At 34.7% G+C, this 13,209-nt stretch overlaps 1 protein-coding gene and 1 long non-coding RNA gene across 3 annotated transcripts in view; both read right to left on the reverse strand.

Annotated features, from left to right (window-relative positions):
- The window catches only part of LOC143249814 (centaurin-gamma-1A-like), a 152,229-nt gene that overhangs the window by 90,002 nt on the left and 49,018 nt on the right, over positions 1 to 13,209 (reverse strand).
- Positions 759 to 3,334, reverse strand: LOC143249815 (uncharacterized). Of its 2 annotated transcripts, none has more exons than XR_013027953.1 (2): positions 3,262 to 3,334; positions 759 to 1,438 (listed from the first exon to the last, which is right to left on the reverse strand). It is a non-coding gene; the product is annotated as an uncharacterized LOC143249815 (long non-coding RNA). The 2 variants fall into 2 exon arrangements; XR_013027952.1 differs by lacking the exon at positions 3,262 to 3,334 and adding an exon at positions 3,093 to 3,248.

Genomic DNA, 13,209 nt, shown 5'->3' on the forward strand with positions numbered 1-13,209 from the left:
CGCAAGAATAAAAACTTTGTACCTGTTCACTAGTGTTTCATTGTCTCACATCAGTTACCCCTCTCTCTCTCTAGGGTTTGGGTATCATATGTACCCTAGAGGGTCAGGTGCTCTTTGACCTCTTCCTCCATATCAGTTACCATTGGTGTCGTTTGTCTGTTTTTTGAATTTCGCGCAAAGCTAAACAAGGGTTATCTGCGCTAGCCGTCCCTTACTTAGCAGTGTAAGACTAGAGGGAAAGCAGCTAGTCACAACCACCCACCGCAAACTCTTGGGCTACTCTTTTGCCAACGAATAGTGGGGTTCACGGTTACTAAATAAAGCCCCCATGACTGAAAGGGCGAGCATGTATAGTGCTACGGGAATTCGAACCCGCGATCTTCTGATTACGAAACACGCGCCCAAACCACCTGGCCATGCCGGGCCGCTGGTTGCCATCCTTACAGACCATAAGTGTTTCCTGCATTTATTTTACACAAGGTGAAGGCGGTATCCAGTCGTAAAATAAACTAAGTCTAATATATCATAATGTGAACTTTGATGAACTGAGTGCTGACAAAACATGGACGCGAAACCGAACTCCAGTGGTGCATTTCCGAAAGAACTTCGTATATTCGTACACAGAGCAAGTGTAAATATTTAGACCATTTATGAAAGCAAACGATCTGAAGTAAGTTGAAATGAATCAACTGAACATTGCCTGATTTGGTTGAACTATTATTTGTATTTTTGTTTAATATACATTCGAATAGAAAAACTGAGACAGAAGGAAACTTTATTATATAGTTTGTTACAATGTCTATATACAAATGAGAATGGCCTTACATATACAATCATTTTGTTATTTCAAGTTAATATGATCCGCCATGGCCAGGTGGTTAGTTATCCCCGTCACACCACACATTCTTGCTCTTTCAGCTGTAGGGTCGTTATAAACCACAGTCAATCCCACTATTCGTTGGTAAAAGAATAGCCCAAAAGTTGGCAGTGGGCGGTGATGACTAGTTGCCTTCCCTCTCGTCTTGCACTGTTAAATTAGGATCGGCAAGCGCAGATAGGCCTCGTGTAGGTTTGCGCGAAATTAAAAAAACATCAAAACAAAGTGAAGCTAATAACTCAATATCAAACAACTTACTATGTCGAAACTTTGATGCAATCAAGTTTAATAAACTAAACGTATATCATACACATTTGTATTTCTGGTTAATGAGGCTATATGCCACCGTCTCTTATTTGTGAACTACTGTCCAGGAGAGAGGCAGCAAGCAGAAGCGCTCTAGGACAGTTTATTCACGCTAAGGGATTAACTGTCGCTCTTATAACGCACCACAAATAATGGGAATATTTCTTGGTGTCGCATGGAATCAAAGCTGGTTCACCAACTCCGACGTCCAGACCGCTACCACGGGGTAAACCAACAAACTGTTCATCATCGTTTCTCAAAAAAATAAAATAAAAAAGCTTTAAAACACCGCACTAAGAGAGTAACAAAACATACATAGGGAGGTTTATACAATGGTTTACAAAATGTTACTATTGGTGTTTAATGACATTACACAGTTAAATTTTAAATACTTAAGAGCCAATAAAATTTCTTTACCAAACGTTATAGGTTACTTTATATAACAAACGGCAAACTGGATTATTAACTAACCGAGAGATAACAATGGCGTATATTATACTTCCACATCTGTAGACTATCACCAACAACAAACAAGTACCACTCTTTTATAGCCATAGTGTATTTGTAAATAATTTCAACATATTTCATATTTATTTAAGACACTTAGAATTTAGAATATATCACTAAATAATGGAATAAAAATTCGATTATTGTTTTGTAAACAAAAACAATGCAAGATAAGATTAGATCATTCATCATTCCAGTAACGACGCTATTGTGCAGCTTTTACAACAGATGGCGCAACCGACATGAATACAAATGACCATCTTGATAAAATCTATTAAAACAATAAAGTTTTGGAATTAACAACACTTTGGATGATGTTAATAGAGTCGAAATCTTATAATTTTAGTGGATTTAGCAGTCGTGGATTGCACTAAAAACAAGGTATGACGCATTAGTATTTTGTACATATGGTAAAGCTACAAAGGTTCATCAACAATTTCGAACTACTGACCACAGGCCAACACTATCTATGCTAAGGGACAAACTGTCGTTCTTATAACGCACTCACAGTTTAAAGTGCCGAGATTCAAACGTATCGCCCAAGTAAAAATGGGAACACAGCTCTATCAAAGGGCCATCCAGCGTCTGAAAGAAGTTGGGGGTTCTACCAGCTAAAAGTAAAAGTACTATTCAGAGTTTCTGTCTGGAGTTACGATAAGACAGCTTTAACGTTAGTATTAACTTGCTCTTCTGAAATAGAGAGTAAATAAACTCGGGTAGCGTAAACCGTACATATAATCCTGGCGCCTTGTGTGAAATTAATAACAACACAGACAAATCTAAACAACAACCACACATAATTAAGTTGCGACTACATACATACGACATTAGTACACAACTAAAATGTTGTGTACGTATTCCAATACCTAGTTTTCGCGAATATATTTAGGGTTAGTGATTAATTTACGAGCTATGAATTTTTGGTTGATTTAATAAGAAGATGTGAGGAGGTTGTTCTACAAACTGCTCTTGTTAATATAAATTATTCGCGAACATCTGAGGAATACAAAGCCAGCCTTTCATTATGAATCATAAATACCCCAATGTGTCATTAAAACTGCTCTCTTATTCCCCGTTTCTCAGTTTCTTCTATAGCCCGTTACAACACACGCCCATTGTACCCAAGCATAGTTAAAGAAGTTCACACCAGGGTCGCACAGAGTCGCCAAATTTATTTAGTCCTGCTACCTACTTGACTGTGGGAGATGTTCATGGGCAAACAAACAAAAACTCTCAAACAAGCAGCATGAACCACCTTACGATTTTAAGACAGTAAATTGTGTAGGATAAAAATCGTCTTCACGTTGTTAACTCGGAAAATCGCAATTAAAAACTGTTTAAAGGTTAACAAAAAACATTTCGTGGCGACTTCTTTAAATGGATTGAGATGTCTCATTCATACCTTGCTGAAACTATAACTCAGGCTTCGTCTACAATCTGAACATCAGTATAGAATGAAAACAGAATATTAGCTAATGATCACCTTTACAATAAAAAAACACTTTAATTTAGCATAAAGGTTAAAATTTACAAGCAAAACTAAAAGATCGTTACTCCAATAAAGTACTTACCTTCCGTGAAACTCTTAGTTTGTGTTTTTATTTTGTGTATGTGTGGGAAGGAAGTAGTATATTTTCATTCCACAACCAATGAAACTCTTCTATAACTGACTCTACATGGAACGGGGGAGTGTACAATGTGGAAGTTACATCAAGTTTTTCGGGTTTTTTCCCCAAAGCAAGGACCGGATTCGTAACCCCATAAGCTAACCACAAAACCACGCTCTGCCCAATTTCATTAAAAAATAGAAGTACAGTTTCTTACATTGTACCAAACAATACTAAAAAAATGTTATACTTTATTTGGAATAGATGTACAGTTTATTGTGATATACCAAACAATACTGAAGGAATGCTATACTTTATTTGGAATAGATGTACAGTTTATTGTGATATACCAAACAATACTGAAAGAATGCTATACTTTATTTGGAATAGATGTACAGTTTATTGTGATATACCAAACAATACTGAAAGAATGCTATACTTTATTTGGAATACATGTACAGTTTATTGTGATATACCAAACAATACTGAAAGAATGCGTAACTTTATTTGGAATACATGTACAGTTTATTATGACATACCAAACAAAACTGAAAGAATGTTATACTTTATTTGGAATAGATGTACAGTTTATTGTGATATACCAAACAATACTGAAGGAATGCTATACTTTACTTGGAATAGATGTACACTTTATTATGATATACCAAACAATACTGAAAGAATGCTATACTTTATTTGGAATAGATGTACAGTTTATTGTGATATACCAAACAATACTGAAGGAATGCTATACTTTATTTGGAATAGATGTACAGTTTATTGTGATATACCAAACAATACTGAAGGAATGCTATACTTTATTTGGAATAGATAGATAGTACAGTTTATTGTGATATACCAAACAATACTGAAAGAATGCTATACTTTATTTGGAATAGATGTACAGTTTATTGTGATATACCAAACAATACTGAAGGAATGCTATACTTTATTTGGAATAGATGTGCAGTTTATTATGATATACCAAACAATACTGAAAGAATGCTATACTTTATTTGGAATAGATGTACAGTTTATTGTGATATACCAAACAATACTGAAGGAATGCTATACTTTATTTGGAATAGATGTACACTTTATTATGATATACCAAACAATACTGATATACCAAACAATACTGAAGGAATGCTATACTTTATTTGGAATAGATGTACAGTTTATTGTGATATACCAAACAATACTGAAGGAATGCTATACCTTATTTGTATGACATCTATCTTAATTTTAAAATAATCCACTTTCTTTCTTCACAGCTTAACAATAACAACCATAATACTACATCACAAAACTGCAAGGTGTTGATCAATGAAAGAACAACACTAACAGTGACAAACAATACACACCCTGTTACGTATTGTTAACAATGTCTCAAGTACAAAAAATAAACAGGACATGTAAATAGCTGCAGCGTTAGAGACACTACAACCTTAAATAGAGAAGAATTATAATAATTATTATTACTTGTGGTAACTGCAGTCATATTTAAAAAGTTTGAACTGTAGTAAACACCTGTCAATATCTTTTATTAAAGATTCTTATGAAGTTGCACTTAATTTGTCTAATTATACGTTTAGTAAGACAACAGATACATAAAACCTGAGCATTTCTATTGTTCTTCTATAATTTTAATTGAATGTAAAAAGTAAATACTTTTATTGAATTCTTTATTTTTTCATAATCAACTTAATGTTATTTAAAATAATTAACAAAATATACAATATAGCCATTCATTACTACAATTTAGTCATACACTATTTTACAAAATGTTCGTATGCAGTTATTGTGTGACAATTAACACAAAATTGTAAGCAGCTGCCATTATATTTATACCACAGTTGTAATGCACATAAACTTGCATGTACACTTATGTAAAACACGAGAGAATTTTTATTTTCTGAATAATCTGTATAAAACCATGCACAATTCTCAATCAGATATTTCTCAATGACAGCACAAATAACACAAAAATGTGCAATATTAAAAGCACCGACTCTTTGATACCATGAGATTAAGATTTTACGTTACACATAAGAAATCGGTCAACTACATTTTTTGTTTGAAAAATGTACTTGCTGCATATAAAGCCAGTTTAGAATGAAAATGCGAAGAAACTGTTATGATATCAATATTACGTGCCACTGATGGAATAGTTACTGAGCTAAGCAAATCTTAGTACTTACAGGGTTCAGCATATCTTAGGGATAGTTACCAAGCTTAGCAGAACTTAGTGGTATTTACTTGGATTGGTAGAAGTTATGGGTAATTACTGGACTTAGCAAAATGTAAGGGTTAGGATATTTACTGGACTTGGTTAACCTCAAGGGCAGAAATACTCACTGGATTTAGTCAAACTTAAAGGTAGGGATACTAAATGAATACAGCAAAATATAAGGATAGAGGTATTTACTGAACTCTGGCAATTATTTGGTAACGAAAACTAAGTTCCACCTAGTACTGCTCACAAAACCTTTGTGCTAGTGAGACTCAAAATGCTTACATCAATTGTGAAACTATCTTAATCTTATAAAAGTAACAATAAATTATGAAAATCACTATTGTTTTAGAAGAAGAGAATTTTCTAGAAAGTATTCACACGTGAATTCAGGAAAATTCAATACACTGTACACATTAACTTTGTCATTTTTATCACAACCTTTTGACTTGGCTGGTGTTTCAAACGCTTACTCATGCACTACTTGTAACTGTATATATTTTTAACCTCGTTAACTGTTTATTTATTCATATTTTTTTCCTCATGTCAATCCTGTCAACAATTTCTGTGTTGAATATACGTAACCAAAACTAGACATTTTAAATTTTAATACCACTTACCTCTAGAAACTACACTTGTTGGACAAGTCATGTTTAACGATATTTTAGTAGCAACTTTTCACTCCACTAACTACAAAAACGTTTAACAGATGGCGACACACAAAAATAATTACGCTCACACTTGTTTACAGGGCTTTTTGAGTTACGGAACATTAGCTCAGTGTAAATGGTTTATCACGCGTATAGTTCCATTATTATAAAAGTAGCGTGACAACCATGTCCATGAAAATAATACCAAAATATTCGCTGACAATACATTTCCGATTAAACTGCTTTTTGACATAAAATTACCAGTTGCCAACTTATATTTTAAAGCCCGAAATAGATAATACCAAAAAAGAAATATATAACCAAAAGGAATCATTCCTACCAGAATCAATAACTGAAATATAGTTCTTATCTTTATAAAACGCCTGATATCGTGCTATATCCGTAGCTCATATCATTATTTTATCACTAACTTACAATCAGTTGCTTAAAGCAAACCTAAAATTCGACTTGTTACCAATAATTACTATAGCTAATAAAACATACACTGCAATTGGATATCAAAAACAAACCCAGTAAATATTTTAAACAGAAAATTTAATTTGTTTTTTTCTTCAAAGCCAGATTTACACATTTCGTAACTAAACTACAACAATGGTAACTGTCACCATCAATACAGACATTACCTTAGGTAGTTAGTTGTCCCTTGGGGTAAAGCAATGCATGTATTTTTGTAATTATTCAAAAGATAGGAAAGGAATACCGGTGCTTGTTACATAATGACTGATTATTCTCACATTGCAACTGAAACTTGAGAGCTAATTGAAGTTACCTAGACTATGAAAACGTGTTAGAGTCATATTGTCCCGAGGAAACCGTCCTAATTAACTGGTGAATCTAATTACGCACCAACAAGTACTCTTTACATAGCAAAACAAACTATGAAACAACTATTAATACAAACACAGTATTTCATCACTTGGAAATCTGTTCCCAGTTACTATAAACAATGGTACACAAACAGGAACTACACCTTCATAACGAAAAAAGCCACTTTTGTTTATGTACTATGGAATCCGTTACAAAAACAGGGCTCTGTGTCAGATTGTTCTCACTTACAGGGTTTTTCGTTATTTCTACTTCATTTACACATATTTTAAGGGAAGTAAAAAGAGTACACACTTTCAAATTTTAAAATAGTAAAAAGGTTTTACTTTTATAATAGATATAAAGTTTGAAGCGCCTACTAACTCTCTCCAAACACTAAGTAGTTTTGTTTGTTTGTGGTCAAATACAAAGCTACACAAATGGTACTATGTTTACCGTTACCGGATAATTCTGGTACTATTCATGTCTGTCAATTTATCATCAGCTGTTGATTTGACATAAAAAAAATCAGTAAACGTAACTCTTTTTACAGCTTGTATTTCTCAGTGAAACGTCCTCAATTTGAATTTTTTACGAATTTACCTCACTTGTGACTGACTGCTTTATGACCACTAATGACAACAGATAACAATCAAAGTACGAGAAATACCAATACAAAAGTGCAAGGCTCGTGCGTTCTTATGTCACGAGCAAGCTCGTACATATATATAATTAAATTGGGCACGTGTGAAGCCACCGAACCGTTTTTTTCTCTTTCTTCTGTACTACACTCATATAGTTTGAGAATTTTCGCTATTTTTTTCTAAACAATAAAATAAACTATAGTTCCATAAAATGTACAAGGATTGACAATGAAATAAATATATTTTTTTCTCCCAAGACTTAAGGCAGTTTACACCAGAGAACAATATATTTCAGAACAGATCAAGTTACTAGTTCTTAGCACGTACTATAAAATAACAGGTCATCCAATAAGTAATGTCCGAAAATGTAATACAGAAAGTGCATCATCATTTCTGTCTTTGTAGAAGGCTTTAATAACTAAAATATGTAGTAGGACGTGTATGAAAATGTTCAGACAAATAAAATAAACTAACTCAACTCAGCTTTTTCAGATCTTTAATCAAATAAACCCCTATGAAGATGGATGTGTCTGAGGAGCACATTAGGCATGTAATGCTTTATGAGTGTAAAAAAGGAAATAGTGCAGCAAAAACTACATGAAACATTCAAGGTGTTTATGGCGTGGAGTCTTTCAATGAAAGAAAATACCGTAGGTGGTTTCAGAAGCTCAGATTAGGTGACTACAGCTTAAGTGATGTGCCACATTCAGGTCGTCCTGTTGAGTTTAATGATGACTTGCTTGTGGCTGCACTTGATGAAAATTGTGCTATAACAGTTGAAGAACTAGAACAGCGGCTTAATTCAACAGTTCATCATCATGTGTAACAGCTTGTAGAGGTGTAAAAACTTGGAAAATGGGTCCTCCATGATTTGATAGAAGCCAATCTTAGAGCAAAAATGGGTATTCGCATTCCTCTGCACTCTCGTGAACGTAACTCATCTATTTTGAACAAGTTAGACGAAACTTTTATAAAAATGTTAAGCGCCGCAGACAATGGCTCAGTGCAGGTAAACTGGCTAAAGCACAGACCAAAGTAAACATCCACCCTAGGAAAGTCTTGTTAAGCGTTTGGTGGAATATTATTGGTGTGATCCACTTTGAGTTGCTGCCACTCAACGTAACGATTACATCAGACTTCTATTGTCAGCAGTTAGAACGCTCGAATGTTGCACTGAAAGAAAAGAGGCCTGCTCTGATCAATCGTAAAGGTGTTGTGTTCCCCAATAATAATTCAAGGCCCCATACAACAAGGACCACACCTGCAAAGATTAAAGAGCTAGACTGGAAAAACTTCCACATCCTCCTTATTCTCCAGACCTGGCCCCATCTGATTATCATCTATTCCAAAATATGCAGAACTATCTCGATGGAAAACAACTTGGAACACATGAAGATGTCAAACTACTCTCTCTACATTCGTTTCCTCCAAATCCCAAGAATTATATAAAAGTGTTATTCAGAAGATTGCGAATCGTTGGGAGAAAGTAATTATTAATAATGGAAAATACATTATTGATTAAATAACATTAAAAGCGTTTGAAATCCTTTCTCTTTTTCTGAACCTAAAATCGGACATTACTTAAGGGATGACGTGATACGCTGAATAGGTTTAAATTAAAAGTTTTATTCTACAAACAAATATTATGGCAGATAACCCTCCCAAAAGAGACACAAGCTATAGTCTCTATTTCTTTAAACAAATACAAAGGCAGAGTGGTATGTTTAGAACTTTAGCAAAACACGTGACCTGATGTCAAATGTCGAGCTTTAACTTTCTGCCAATATATCTAAGTTGGTGTCAGATCCACAGCGGTATCTATTACACTGAAACGCCCGAGTTGGTGTCAGATCTACAACTGCATTTATCACAGTAAAACGCCCGAGTTTGTTCAGATCCACAGCTGTATTTATCGCAGTAAGACGCCAGACTTAGTGTCAGATCCACAGCGATATTTATCACAGTGAAACGTCAAAGTTGGTGTCAGATCCACAACTGTATTTATCACAGTAAAATGCCCAAGTCTGTTCAGATCTACAGCTGTATTTATCACAATAAAACGCCCGAATTTGTCAGATCCACAGAAATATTTATCACAATGAAACGCCAAAGTTGGTGTCACATCCACAGTTGTATTTATCACAGTAAAATGCCCAAGTCTGTTCAGATCTACAGCTGTATTTATCACAGTAAAACGCCCGAATTTATGTCAGATCCACAGCGATATTTATCACAGTAAAACGCCCGAGTTGGTGTCACATCCACAGCTGTATTTATCACAGTAAAATGCCCAAGTCTGTTCAGATCTACAGCTGTATTTATCACAGTAAAACGCCCGAATTTATGTCAGATCCACAGCGATATTTATCACAGTAAAACGCCCGAGTTGGTGTGAGATCCACAGCTGTATTTGTCGTAGTAAAACGCCCGAGTTGGTGTCAGATACACAGCTGTATTTGTCATAATAAAACGCCCGAGTTGGTGTCAGATCCACATCTGTATTTATCAGCAAAATGCCCAAACTGGTTTCACATCCATAGCTGTATTTATCACAGTAAAACATCTGAGCTGGAATCGAAATCAGCGCTCTTCTCACTTGCTAATCAACTTGGAAAGACATAGTTACATTATCGACTGTACAAACATTACACACACAACACGTAAGCTGGTATTATGTTGAGAAACAGATCTTTTATCATTAAAGACACGTATTAGCGCCTGGTTTCTGTTTATAACCTTCCCAAAAAAGACACGTGCGCTGTTTATTAAGTTCGTGCTACAATCTTCTCAATACATACACTAAGATGGCGTTCAAGTTCACGTCTTTACCTTTTCACATAAACACATGAACTAAAGTGTAGTGTACCTTCTTCAGAATATCCATAGGTTTAGTTCCAATTCTGTGTCTCTAAGACTTTATTAATAAAAATAAAGTAACGTAAAATTCAAACCTGTACTTTCTCCTCACTACAGCCATCTTATGAAAGTCCAATACTTGTTTAACCTACTAAGCCTTACCTACCATTTCCAACAGAACACGAGCCGATTAATGTAACGCAGAACAATGTTCATTTTAATAAAATCAGTAAATCAACAACATCAGTCTCACCTTTTTTTCACCTTACAGAAAAATATAGGAACTGGTGTGTAGACCACGTGGTTGCCACTTTCAGCACTCACACAGAAACCTATTCAGAGTTGTTATAAAACTGACAACACTCGAGTGAAGATTGTATCTTTATTAACGTGACGTCATTTTTCGTTTTTCTTTACTGACTTAATCTAACTGTCCTCACTCACTAGACTGCTCTCGTTTTTATGGCAATTCACCCAAACTGTGAAATACACCAGCTGTATACAGTTACACATACATATATTTTCTGGGATATATAGCAGCTGCACGTTGTCTTTTCTCAATACATCTCAGCTGTGGTCACTCTTCGCATAATCACGGATCGAAGCCACCCCTTCATCACAACTAGCATACAGAGTGAATATGTATCTACATTACTACTCCAGTCCCTCTATCAACTTGACCCATGTCAAATTCAGTATTACTTACATCACAAGCGCAAATCATAATAGTGGATTAGACATCGCTTTAAGTATACGAAAAACCGGGGTTAATTTTTTTGGTAGATGAAATATTCTAAAGTGTGCATCTTTCAGTTGTTGTTTTTTTAAAGAAACAAATACTCAAACACTTGTAAGACAACTTTGTATGATTAACAATGAATGTTCTTTATCTTATTAAACTATTTACTGACTGAAACTGTTCATTCGGGATAAGGAAAGGAAAGGAGAGCTATAATACACATGTAATATGCACACCAGCAAGAATTTTCATTCCACTGTCTCTATAAATAATAATAAACTTCAACTCACAACTTTAACCTTAGTAGATAGTGGAGCTTAAAGTAAAATCCACAAATAAACCGACTGGCCATAGACCCAGTTTTACTGCTAATACTAAGTAACAGCAATAAGGAAAGTAATGTTACTACTAATATATATATACAGTTAACTTGAATATAGTAAAAGTCAGAAATATACCATTTGGCCACAAGTTCCATTCTACAGCTAATGGAAGTAATAATAATAAGTGTTTCAATCTTACACCAAATATATATACGTGTGTGTGTGACTTCAATACTGTAACGAGTAGAAAAAACAAGGTACAGAAAATCAATTTAACATCAAAGGTGCATAAAAATGACATTCGTATATATGTAAATAGACAATTTGTATTGCTGTAAATTAGTTATTCTATTAAATACTAAAAGTTTGACGGTAAATCTCAATTGTGAAAGTATCCTTAGTTCTGGGGTATCTGTAACCCTAAATTGGATCTCAAGTTAACCCTCAAAATATATTTAACAAAGAACACAGCAACATATTAAAAACAACTGTAAAATTATCAACTATGCTAACGACATAATATTATAATCGGGTCTTCCGCCACTCGACTAGTTTATTCAAACCATACAAAACTGACTCTGCTCATAATGAGTCACAAAAACAGAAAAAACACGCCCCTACACTCGTAAAGATGACCGCGACAATCATGGTTTTACTGCTACATCATTCCATAATTTTATATTGCATTTTCAATGGCACACAAGTGGTTATTTATAATTTGTTGCACACGTATCCACCGGATTGAATTTTTTCATAACAAGAGGTTGAACCACCATTAAAAAAAATGCAATCCTTTAAAATGTATAGGATAGAACCGTTAAACCATGCACAAAAGAGGACAAGGGACTGTCAGATAATGTAAAAATACAAAGTCAATGCATAATCTAGTAAAACAACCTTCACGTTAGAGTAGAAAATTGCTTTACCTGGTTGAATAAGAAACTTGCCCGGCATGGCCAGGTGGTTAGAGCGCTCGAATCGCAATCTGAGGATCGCGGGTTCGAATTCCCATTACACCAAACATGCTCGCCCTTTCAGCCGTGGGAGCGTTACAATGTTGTGGTCAATTCCACTATTCGTTGGTAAAAGAGTCCAAGAGTTAGTGATGGGTGGTGATGACTAGCTGCCTTCCTTCTAGTCTTACACTGCTAAATTAGGGACAGCTAGCGCTGACAGCCCTCGTGTAGCTTTGCGCGATATTCAAAACAAACCAAATAACAGAAAAGCTAAGTGTGTGCACACACTCATTCAAGACAGCTCTCCTGAGAAACGAATCCTATTCGAGAATATATTACAGACAAAACAAAATAATGCCGTACTCTACAAAAGATAACTATTTATAGAAGGCTGTAGAAAGTTCGATATGTCTTTAAAATGTACGTACTTGTTAAGAACGTTGTCTTTTAGGGAATTTTTATTTTGTATTGATATTAAAACTACTAAGGGTATCTACTGCAGTTTCTAGATTTTAACCAACCAACCAAAAGAAAGACAGGCAATTAATAACACCATATCAAATACAGTCCTTTCTAAGGAATTGACTCTCACTCTTGTAACGTACTCATAGCTTAGAATACTTCGTTTCATCGCATGTATTTGAACCTGGTTAGTAACCTCTGATATCTAGAATTATACCACAGTG

The sequence above is a fragment of the Tachypleus tridentatus genome, chromosome 4 (genome assembly GCF_004210375.1).
Source record: "Tachypleus tridentatus isolate NWPU-2018 chromosome 4, ASM421037v1, whole genome shotgun sequence".
In the NCBI taxonomy this organism is placed as follows: domain Eukaryota; kingdom Metazoa; phylum Arthropoda; class Merostomata; order Xiphosura; family Limulidae; genus Tachypleus; species Tachypleus tridentatus.